Here is a 10,743-nt window from a genome sequence, read left to right as displayed (position 1 = left end):
TGAATTGGGAATGTTCTAAAATGTATAAAAAGTCTTATGATTCCTCTGATCATCAGTCATGACTCTAGTCCTGCACTCCTTGTCCAAGTACTGCTAGCTTTAAAGGAATAAGGAATAAATTCTGTATTTTTTATTTTACAATTTGTTTGTCTCTTTTAACCAAACTTTTTCTAGAGGTCGACAATGTTCTGGAATAAAGCTGAGCAGGGTAGCCCCCATGCACTTCTACTCATCTGTACTATATTTAGGATCATCATGGAAGTGTAGATTTATTGCTTGATGGGACCTTAGAGATTATCAAATACAAATCCCTTATTTTACAGATGAGGAAACAGGTCCAGGGAGGCCCAGTGACTTGAGGTCACACAGCTTGCAAATGTCTGGGGTAGGAATTGATTCTACATCTTTATAATCCAAAACTCTATGAACTTCTGTTCATACCAGTCCAAGACCAACTTTCCTTTGCTCCCCTTCAAAGATTCATTTGTAAGAAAAAAGACCATATACAAATTCAGAAATAACATATAGGGTGAGGCTCTTAGCAAAAAACTGATTCTGAGCTGACTAGCTGTGTGATCCCCAGCAAATCATTTAACCCCATTTTCCTCATCTGTAAAATGAGCTGAAGAAGAAAATGGCAAAACATTCCAGTATCTCAGCCAAAAAAACCCCAAATGGGGTCATGAAGAGTTGGATATGACTGAACAACAAAGGCCTTCAAGAATCATGCAGAAACGCTGCTGATCTTTTCATCACATACTAGAAGACTTCATTATAGCATACTGCCCCAGGAGGGCTCCAGAGTTCATTGGTTAAGGCCACTCCCTGAGCATTCTGAAGGATAAACAACTTTTGGTTTTGGAATCAAAAGTGAAAGAAACAATTCAGATTGCTTGACCAGGCAGGTGGAGAAGACCGTGCATCCCTCTCTGGGAGAAGGTGAGCCTATTTAGGAGCTGGGTAATAGCAGAGCATGTGGGGAGAGATTTGGTGGGTTAGGGGAGCCAGGGGAGAGAATGCTGGAAGGAAAGGAGCAGGGATTTGGGGTTTTGGGGTTGTGAGAAAAAGTGTGGATCAATATAATGCACATCTTTGGCTAATTTGTCAGTCAACCTCTTCCTTTTAAATAATTTTCTTTCAGTGTACATTAATGAAGGGGATGGTCCATGTTACAATGATGTTTAGAAAAAAAAATTTTCTCACCATAAGTGACCTTCCCCTGAATGATTATTTTCTAGGATTGTACATATTCACTGGTGCCCTATATGAATGATAAATATGGATAGAAATTTGGTTTAGGAAGATGTAAATTCAAATCTTACCCCAGACATTTGCAAGCTGTGAGACCTCGAGTCACTGGGCCTCCCTGGGCCTCAGTTTCCTAATCCATAAAATAAGGGATTTGGATTTGATAATCTCTAAGGTCCCACCAAGCACTAAATCTACTCTTTTGTGATGATCCTAAGTATAGTACAGAGGAGTAGCAGTAGATGAGGGCTTCCCTGCTCAGTTTCATCCCAGAATCTAAATGCCAGCTTTACTCAATGCACAGGAGAGCCATAGAGATTCTATTTCTTTGAATATCCAGTTTTTACCCTGGAGGATTATACTCAGTTTTGCTTGGTAGGTTATTGTTGGTTGTAATCCTAGCTCTGTTGCCTTTCAGAATATCATACTTTAAGCCCTCTGCTCCTTCAACATGGAAACTGCTAAATCTTCTGTGTTCTTGACTGTAGCTCCATGGTATTTCAATTGTTCCTTTCTGGCTACTTTGGAATTTGCCTATAATATTCCTAGGAATTTTCATTTTGGATTTCTTTCAGGAGGTAATCTGTGGATTCTTTCAATTTCTGTTTTATCCTTTGGACCTAAGGTATCAGGTAATTTTTCCTTATAATTTCCTAAAAGACAATGTCTACTATCTTTTATTTTTTATTGTGAATTTCAGGTACTCCAATAATTCTTAACTGTTCTGTCCTTAATCTATTTTCCAGGTCATTTGTTTTCCCAATGAGCTATCTCACATTTTCTTCTATTTTTTTCTCTATTCTTTTGACTTTGTACTATTGTGTCTTGAAGTCTCATGGAGTCCTTAGCTTCCACTTGCCCAATTCTAATTTTTCAGGAATTATTTTCTCAGTAAGCTTTAGTTGCCCTCCCCTCCCCATTTAGCCAATTCTTCTTTTTAAAGAGATCTTTTGTGGCCAGGTAGCACAGCAAGTAAGAGCACCAGCTCCAGTGTCGGGATGACCTGGATCAAATCCGGGCTCAGATACTTATCACCACACCCAGAAATAACTGGCCATGTAACCTTGAGCAAGTTACTTAACCCTGATTGCTTAAAAAAAAAAAGCAACCGCTTCCTTTCTTTTCTAACCTTGTCCAATCCATTTTTTTTTTCTCACTAATGCTACTATGTTGGAAATATGTCAAAAGGATAAGGACCAAATATTCTCCTGCTCCCCTTGATAAACTTCTCATAAGTCTTTGGGATATGTGTACCTCAGTTTGGAAGCTCATGACACAGAAGGTAATGTTTGAATTACATCTTTAAGGAAGAGAGGAATATTGCATAGTGGAGAAAGAACATTCCAAGCCAGAGGGACAGGCGTGTAAAGGTACAGAATGAGGTGATGTACAATGCTTGTAAAATAGAAAGTGAGTACTCTTTGGTGGGTTTTTTTTTCGAGGGCATTGAAGTTAAGTGACTTTCCCAGGGTCACACAACTATTAAGTATCTATGAACAGATTTGAACTCAGACCCTCCTGATTCCAGGACCAGTACTCTATCTAGTGTACTGGGTTGCCCCCCCGAAGTCACTGTTCTTAAGGGCCATTTATGGAGTCTCTACCTTGCTTTTCCTGCTACCATTGGTGCTCCTGTCAGGAGACTGTTATTGCTGTTTTTAGAGGGAGACATCCTTTTCCCTACAGTACCCAACAATATGCACCCAGAAAGTAAATATATCTTGAACTCTGTCCACTTCCACCAAGCTAGCACACCACCATGTTTCCCCGATAATAAGACACTGTCTTATTAAATTTTTTGGAAAGAAAAACACCAGAGGGCTTATTTTCAGGGGAGGGCTTATGTTGTCCTGCCTCAGCTCTCCTCCGCGGCACTGCTCTCAATGGCGCCAGCAAGCAAATCACTGGGGAAGAACAGGATGATGCACTCACTGCTGCAGCTCTGATTGGATGCAGCTCGGAGCGCGGCGTGCGTTTCACCCGGGGGGAGGGGGGGACGGTGCATACAGAGGGTACTGTAATGTAGCGTGTAGCACAGGGGATCACCTTCACTACAGTAGCAATCTCAATAGGGCTTATTTTCGGGGGAGGACTTATTTTAGAGGAATCTTACACAGTAAGGGGAGGGCTTATTTTTGGAATAGGTCTTATTATCGGAGAAACACGGCATTAGGGTGTTAAATACTTTGAGACTGTTGGTTCTTCCCTCCTTACAGAAAGTCCCCTAGCTTCTATTCTTACTCAAATTAGGGTGACCAGATTCCATTCTCTTGTTCCCCTACCTCAAGATGCAGGCAGTTGTATTGTTAAGAAGAAACGTGCAATTGCTTTAGGTCTCTTTCAGGATTGGAATGAGTAGAATGATAAGCACTCTTCACACCAAAGTATGATCAGTGTAACATTTATTCTGCACACAACAATATAAAGCAGTATTAGAGAAATATAGAAAGACAAAGCTTTAGCAGATTAATAGAAATATTTACATATATCACCAAGCTGAGGAAGTGCCAATATCTGGGTTCACAGTCTGGGTGGCCCCTTGATAACAGCTCCCCAGAGTATTTGATCCAGGAAATCAAAAATGCCTCAGGTAAAGTGTCCTTCCCATAAGTGAACCCCAAGGAAAAATATCAATATCTAGAATATACACAGTTCCAGACATGGTTTGGTGTGTTTTAGCAGCTGATAGGCTCAGGCCAGAGTCTGCCCGATTGGTTACATGACTCAGCACAGGATGTGTTAGAGGTGTGGACTGGAGCAAAGTTCAAAGGAATAAGACATCTGTGATTGATAGGGCAAAATGTCTGTGCTCAAAAAGGGCACAGGATTGATTTTATACATTCTTAGAAGGGTGGTCCACTCTTCCAGGAAGAGGAATTAGCCAGGTATAATCTGACCTTTAGGCCTAGGACCATGGACTCTGTTCTAAGAAGAAAGGACAATGTATGTAAGTCATGTAGGCCTATTAATGTATAGGGAAGATCTTTATATCCCATTAACCCTTCAGTGGTATTCTGCCTACATATGATCAATGCCTTCTGCTGTGTTTCTTTGAGGCTGAGGATAAACCCCAATACCCCCTTTCCCTTACTCTTTTTCGCTCCTGTCATATTGCAGGCACCAAGCCACTGCAAATTTTCAGTGATCAAGGTTCCCCAACAAGTGGTGTTCCCAAGTTCATGGCACTCTGTAGCCACATTCAGGATCCCCACCAATGTGTTAACTCTTGGTAGTCAGCCAGAGGACATAATTAATTTGGAGAAAAAGCGTTCAAGGAAATGGCATAGGAAAAAAAAGGTAGAAAAAGTTTCTCCCATTTACTTGAGTCACATCCTTTGACGTAACATCAGTGAGAAGAGTGACTGTATACGGGGTATATTCCTGCTGAATAAGGAGCACATGTGAATATGAGTCTTCTGACAGTGTAGGCCCATTGTCTTTTAGTGATCCTTTTGTGCTGGTCCTGCTTAGCCTGCTGCTTGCTGGTTCTATAGATCTGCTGCCTCCCACTCTGGCTCAGCTCAAAACTTTGACTATTTCTTCCTTAAGGGAAGAGTAGATGCCTCCATTTTCTTTTAATCTAAAGGCTAGAGTTTTTCCTAGTTCCTTTGGAAAAGGCAGAAATCCTTGTTTGGAACCATCAAAAAGGCTTCCCTTGAGTTTTTCGGTTTTGTGCCCGTACAGGGTCTTGGATAAAGGCTTCTGATTGCTCTTACATGCCTTATCCACATTAATTAGCCCCAAGTGACTAGCTCAGGGGTCTGCAAACTCTGACCTAGGCACTGTTTTTGTATCACCACTAACATTGGTTTTAAATTTATAAATAAAGTGTTATTGCATTTTAAATTATAAAAGTCTAAAGTGTGGGTAGCCAGCTTGGTTTTTGTTTGCCCAGTCCTACCTTGAAACAAAGAGCACAATCCTCCCAGTTAGTCAAAGTCCTGAGTTTTTTTCTTTGAACTCCTCTTCCTGCTTCGGTGACTTCTGTCTTTCACTTAGAGACCTCATTATACTTATGGCAAGTGTTACTTTTACCTCTTAATTTTAATCTTTAAATGCTAGAGTGTAAACCAGGTAAGGCTTCTTTATAGCTATGTAATGACTCTTTGTAGCTAGTAGTTAAGATTTCCTTAGCTTTTGAATCCTAAGGCTCTTCTGCTTTCTCCTGTAGATGAGTGGGTGGAGAAAAGGAATAGAGATAGTTCCAGTCCCAGGTAGAAGTCATCCTTCAGTAGTTCAGTCACATTGCAGGCCTTGTGATCCCCAGAACTGGCAGACTCTTACATCTTGCCAATTCAATAAATCTCTGGAAGGCATTAGCAAATCCCTCTCTAGACTTATTCCACATTACTTTCCTTTAGGTTGTCTGTTAACAAGCCATACTGACTTTTGGATTCTTCCTCATAGACAGCACTGCTTCTGCCTCATCTGGGCTGATTATTCCCCTTCCTTACAATGCATTTCCTCCTTACTTCCCCCTTTCAGAGGTCCTAATTTCCATCCAGACTAAGCTCAAACATTGCCTTCTACATGAAGTCTTTCCCAAGGCTCTTTGCTGTTTATGCCATTCCAAATTAACTGGTATCTAATTTGACACCTACTATCTATTTTGTATATACTTATATATTTGTCTCTGGCTGGAATGTAAGCTTTCTTTTTGTTTTTGTACCTCCTATTTATAAATGCTTATTAGTGCTTAAAGTGAAATGGCCAGTTAGAAAAAAATGACCCCAAAGCCCTAGTCAATTATTCTGAGCATCATTTTATTGAGCTGGCCATCGACAGTCTCCCAAGGAAACCTGGGGAGAGCTGCCCCGACTATCAGGAAAGGGGAATATTTAAAGTCAAAAACTGCAAAACGGGTGTGGGGAGTACAGTTAGTTTGACAATGGTAGATAAACAGGTCCGTTATAGCCAGGCCTTGATCTGGACAGTTGTATAGCCCTACCCTGACTTATCAGGGGTCCCAGACGTCCGTGTCCTGCCCTGGGTCATTCTGACATCTTATCAGGAAGTACAGCAAGGTGGGTCTCACTATTGTATCGCAAGAGAGGGGCCCCTGACTAGGCATGTATGAGTTCAGGAAGAATTCGGTAATTTTCCAAACTTGTTACATACAGGGACTTAGTATATGAGGCCATGGGCATTTCAAAAGAATATTTGATAATTGGTTGCAGTAGAGAAGCAGCTACTATTTTTGAAAAAGGCTATCCCTTTCCCTCTTTACAATAATTCAAATTAAAATATGTTATTTGTGAATTTTTATTATTTTCCCCATTTACTAGATTGTAAGCCCCTCCATGTCATGGGCTGTATCTTGTTTCACCTTTGTACCCCATTGCATTATATAGCTTTTTCGAAATCAAATGGCCCTTTTAAGCTTTTGTAGCTATTTAAAGCTCAAAATTCCTTCAAACTTTTGGAACACCATTAGTATAATTAAACTGAATTGGACTTTATTTTCTATGACCCTAGTTTCACTTAGAAGAAATATTAATGTTGATTTGGTTTCCCCAAAGACTTCCTTTTAGAGAATGTACTGAACAGCTGACTTTAGCATCCTAGGCCACTAGAGCATCCACTGGACTATTATGGGTCTTTGCTTTATTGAATTGTCTTCCTGAATCATCATACTTGAACCAATTAGCAGTTTTTTTACCTTACATGGGGGCTGTTTACTGCTGTCTATAAAGGCTGTGTGGAATTTGTAAATCAGGATCAGTTGCACCCTACTGCATGTTGCCTTGAGTGCTAATCAGCTACCTTTTGCCTTATTTCCTGTTTGCCTTCTTGACCAGGCTGAGGCCTGAACAGAAATGCCTTAAACAATCTGACAAAACTGTGGCAGGGCCCTTTGCTCACATGACAGTGTAAGTGAGCCACTATCTGATTCTACAGCCAGCACACAGACTTTTGTCTCTTTTTTTTTTTTTTTTTAAAGCAATCGGGGTTAAGTAACTTGTGCTCAAGGTTACACGGCCAGTTATTTCTGGGTGTGGTGCTATGTATCTGAACCCAGATTTGATCCCCAGGTCATCCTGACACTGGAGCAGGTGCTCTTACTCGCTGAGCCACCAGGCCGCCCCTAGACCTTTGTCTCTTAGGGCATCCACTCAGTGGTCAGTTAGCTGTCAAGTTTAAGAGGTCAGAAAATTAAGCTCTCCAAACTCAGGAAAGATAAGGTGAAAATTGTACTGATTAAAAACCAAAACCTGTTCTCTTTCACTGTGCACAAGAATATGGGAGTGGTACCATGAAAAGGAGAAGGCAGTGATGAGTAACTGATCTTGACCTGAGGCTAGGTTGCCAAGGAACATAATGATCAAAGGCCACTAGGAGCATTGTGGAATCCGGGACTGAGTAAGCTTCCTACTGGCTCTCCATTAGGCAAGCTATTAAAAGCTTGGGACTAGGGGAAACTTTCAGTTCAGCCGGGAATGTCTAAAACCAGAACAGTAAAGCTCAGGTTGGACTCAACTTGGTACTTCAACAATTGTGGGAAAAAGATTTGGCCAGATAAATACACAACCTTTGATTATTGTCAACTGCACATACTAAAAATCAGACCTAGAACCTAGGCAAATGGATTACAGGTACTACTAGGTGGAACTTTCAAAACCAGACTAGCCCTCATTACTATGAGCCAGCCTGAAACTTTTCACTATCCCCATATAATTCTGATTTCTTAGAACCAAAGACCTTGGCACTCTTAAGAATTACTTTTGTAAGGAGTAAGAAGAGAAATGTACAAGTCCCCTTTTCACAGGAGGCATTTATGGCAGCAGACACCATTTCTTTAATAAATTCTGCTCCAGTTGCAGTGGGAAAACTGTTAGTAAACTCAAGGGAATTGTGTCATATGTGTTTGAAGGGTGAAAGGAGAAGGAACTTATGAAAGAGAAGGGAGATAAGGATCAGGAGGTTAAAGTTTGGTAGCCACTATGAAGAGGGTGATACAGGAAGGCAGAGAAGAAGGGATTAAGGATCCAAAAAGGAGTTTTAAAATAAGGACTAGGGCCATTATGCTTTTTCTGTAAAAGGGAGGGGCACTTTAAAAAGGATTGCAGGAAATATGACTGGGATGAAGCCTCTGGAAGAGGGTGACATCCTCCAAGTTGTCTAAAGGGCCACCCCCCCCCCCCCCCAGCTTCTGAAGAACCAGTTGTCATGTTGATCCCCATTCTCACCTTCACCTTGGAGTTCCTAACTACCAGGAACACCAAATAGTCTGTACACTGTTTTGGGTGCTAAGGATGAGTATTTGTAATGACTGGAGGAAGGAGGTTATTGGAAATGAGAGGTATTTTGGGGCATGTGTAAGGCTTGTATGTGGTATAGTTGAGGAACCTTTACTTGAAATTACTATTCTTAGGACTTCCTCAGTGCTCCAGTGCCATTCTAGGGTCTTCCTGGTGTCAAAGTCTGAAAGGCCAATAGATGTCTCAGGGAAAGGTGAAATGTGTGCCTTAACCACCCTCTTTAAAATAGCTATTGAATGTGTTTTCACTCCTTTTTGTTAATGCCTAACTCTACCTTCTCATTGTGGGGAAGGGACCTGTTATGTAAACTTTAGGGCATTAGGCCTTCATTCACTGAAATCTGGGAGGGGTTAGATTACGAAAGAAAATGATTAAGCTCATTTGGGTGGTTTTAAAGGAACCTAACAAGTTTTGGGGGTCCCTATAGTGTCTGATTTGGCTTCCTTGTTATGAAACTTACCTGCTGTTCTATGGAGATGGAACCCAGTTCATGAAGTCAGTTGACTCTGTGCAAAACCTCCCCCTTTCACCCTCCAACCTCCCTCTTCCCCCCATGGAGGATGGACCTCCCTAGTGTGTAACAATATAATATCAATTTAGATAGTTGAATTGAACCTAATTTAAAAAATCTCATCAATGCTTATGTTCATCTGTGAATGAGAGTACCATGTCAGTCACCTTGTAATATCCCTGTCTTGTCATTGAGGGAAAAAAAATGAGGCGGATGAGGTAGGTCTACTTGCATACTCTTTTTGTAACACAATGTAATTGTTTATTTAAACTAAAAACAAAGTCACTGAAAGAAATTGGAAAAGACACTTAACATTTGAAATTCAGGCAACATGTTTAGAAACTCCAAAAATAATTTTGTTAAAAGAATAGTTGGATCAAATTTACTCTATTCAGATTTTGAATGCAATTGGTATAGAATGACAACAGTTATAAGAAGGAATACAGTGGTTTTCTACATAAGATAATTTGGAAATGCATTCAACTTGAACGGATGTCTTTTGACTGGCAAAATTTTGTTTCATGTTTTAAATACATGCTATTGTGTATGCTAGTATCATGTTTCCAAATTTTCTTGTATTGTGAATTTTGTCTTATTGACCAGGGCAAGACCTGAACCAAGATTCCCCTTTACAATTTCTCTGAGGTGTAGAAATTTGAATCATTTCCTCATATACCTTGAAAATGAGATCTATATCACAGAAATTTTTTTTTCTTTAGTTAACTTTCTCTCCTAACCTTCTTTTCATTGGAGGTACTTGTGTAAACACTTTTTATTGTGTTATCAAAACTGTCCATGGCATCTTCTGTGATCCCCTCTATCTCTGTCTTTCCTTTATTCTTTGCATTAGCTGTTCTGAACTTCTCAAAAGACTTGCTTAGCTGAGATGATTTCTTAGGGACTTCCTGCCCTGCTACACCCCATCCCCTCCATTCCTGCAGCTAGTTTCTCTTTCCATTCTTTTCTTCTCCAGCTTTTATAAGAAGGAATTTGGTTTCTGTGGTGATTACCTCACCCAGTAATTAACTTTGCCTAGAGAGAAAAAAAAGTTACCTTTGGTATTAAGAAAAAAGCTACACAGAATGACCTTAAAAATTATCCAGTCCAATGTCCCAGTGTTATGGGTAAGGAAAAAGGCTCAGAGAAATTAAGTGATTTATTTGTTTACAATAATGTAGATGGAAAATTAAAGAGCTGGAATTTGAACTCAATTCAAATCCTGACCCCAAATCCAGTGCTCCTTTAACATTTCTTGCCTGAGATGAGGGGAGAAGAGAGGGGAGGGGAGGGCAGGAGAGGAGCTACTTTTTCCTCCTTGCTATCTAGATACTGTATAATTCAACCTGTTCCTACTGGCTATGAGACCACGGACCAAACATCATCACTTGCCATGAAGTTTCCAGAGTTCATTTTCCCTCCCTTCACATATTCAATCATTTCCCAAGTCTTGCCATTTCTATTTTAATAACAATTATACCTTAGATTGGGGCCAGGTTGAGGAGGTTCTTAAATGCAAAACATAGGCAATTTCAGCAGTTAGCACAGTGCCTGGCAGAAAGAAGGTGATTAATGTTTATTTATTGATGATGATGATTGTATATTTAATCCTAGAGATAACAGGGAGATACAGGAGTACAGAAGGGAGAAGAGAATAAGTGTGTGTGTGTGTGTGTGTATGTATATATATATATATATATATATATATATATATATATATATATATAT

At 40.1% G+C, this 10,743-nt stretch overlaps 1 protein-coding gene across 7 annotated transcripts in view; it reads left to right on the top strand.

Moving 5' to 3' along the window:
- The first annotated feature begins 793 nt into the window (after positions 1-793).
- The window catches only part of LOC138157802 (GTPase IMAP family member 5-like), a 32,743-nt gene continuing 22,793 nt past the window's right edge, over positions 794-10,743 (top strand). For 4 of the 7 annotated variants that reach the window (XM_069083649.1, XM_069083642.1, XM_069083627.1 and 1 more), the window contains exons 1-2: positions 794-939; positions 1,824-1,880. The gene's annotated coding sequence lies outside the window, so the exon portion shown is untranslated. The remainder of the gene's footprint in view (positions 940-1,823; positions 1,881-10,743) is intronic. The other 3 variants (XM_069083631.1, XM_069083652.1, XM_069083635.1) reach the window with 3 other exon arrangements.

The sequence above is a fragment of the Petaurus breviceps genome, unplaced genomic scaffold (assembly GCF_028583685.1).
Source record: "Petaurus breviceps papuanus isolate PSGF00001 unplaced genomic scaffold, PetGlider_PUasm1.0 115, whole genome shotgun sequence".
Lineage (NCBI taxonomy): Eukaryota > Metazoa > Chordata > Mammalia > Diprotodontia > Petauridae > Petaurus > Petaurus breviceps.
This window is presented reverse-complemented; position numbering and strand designations above follow the sequence as displayed.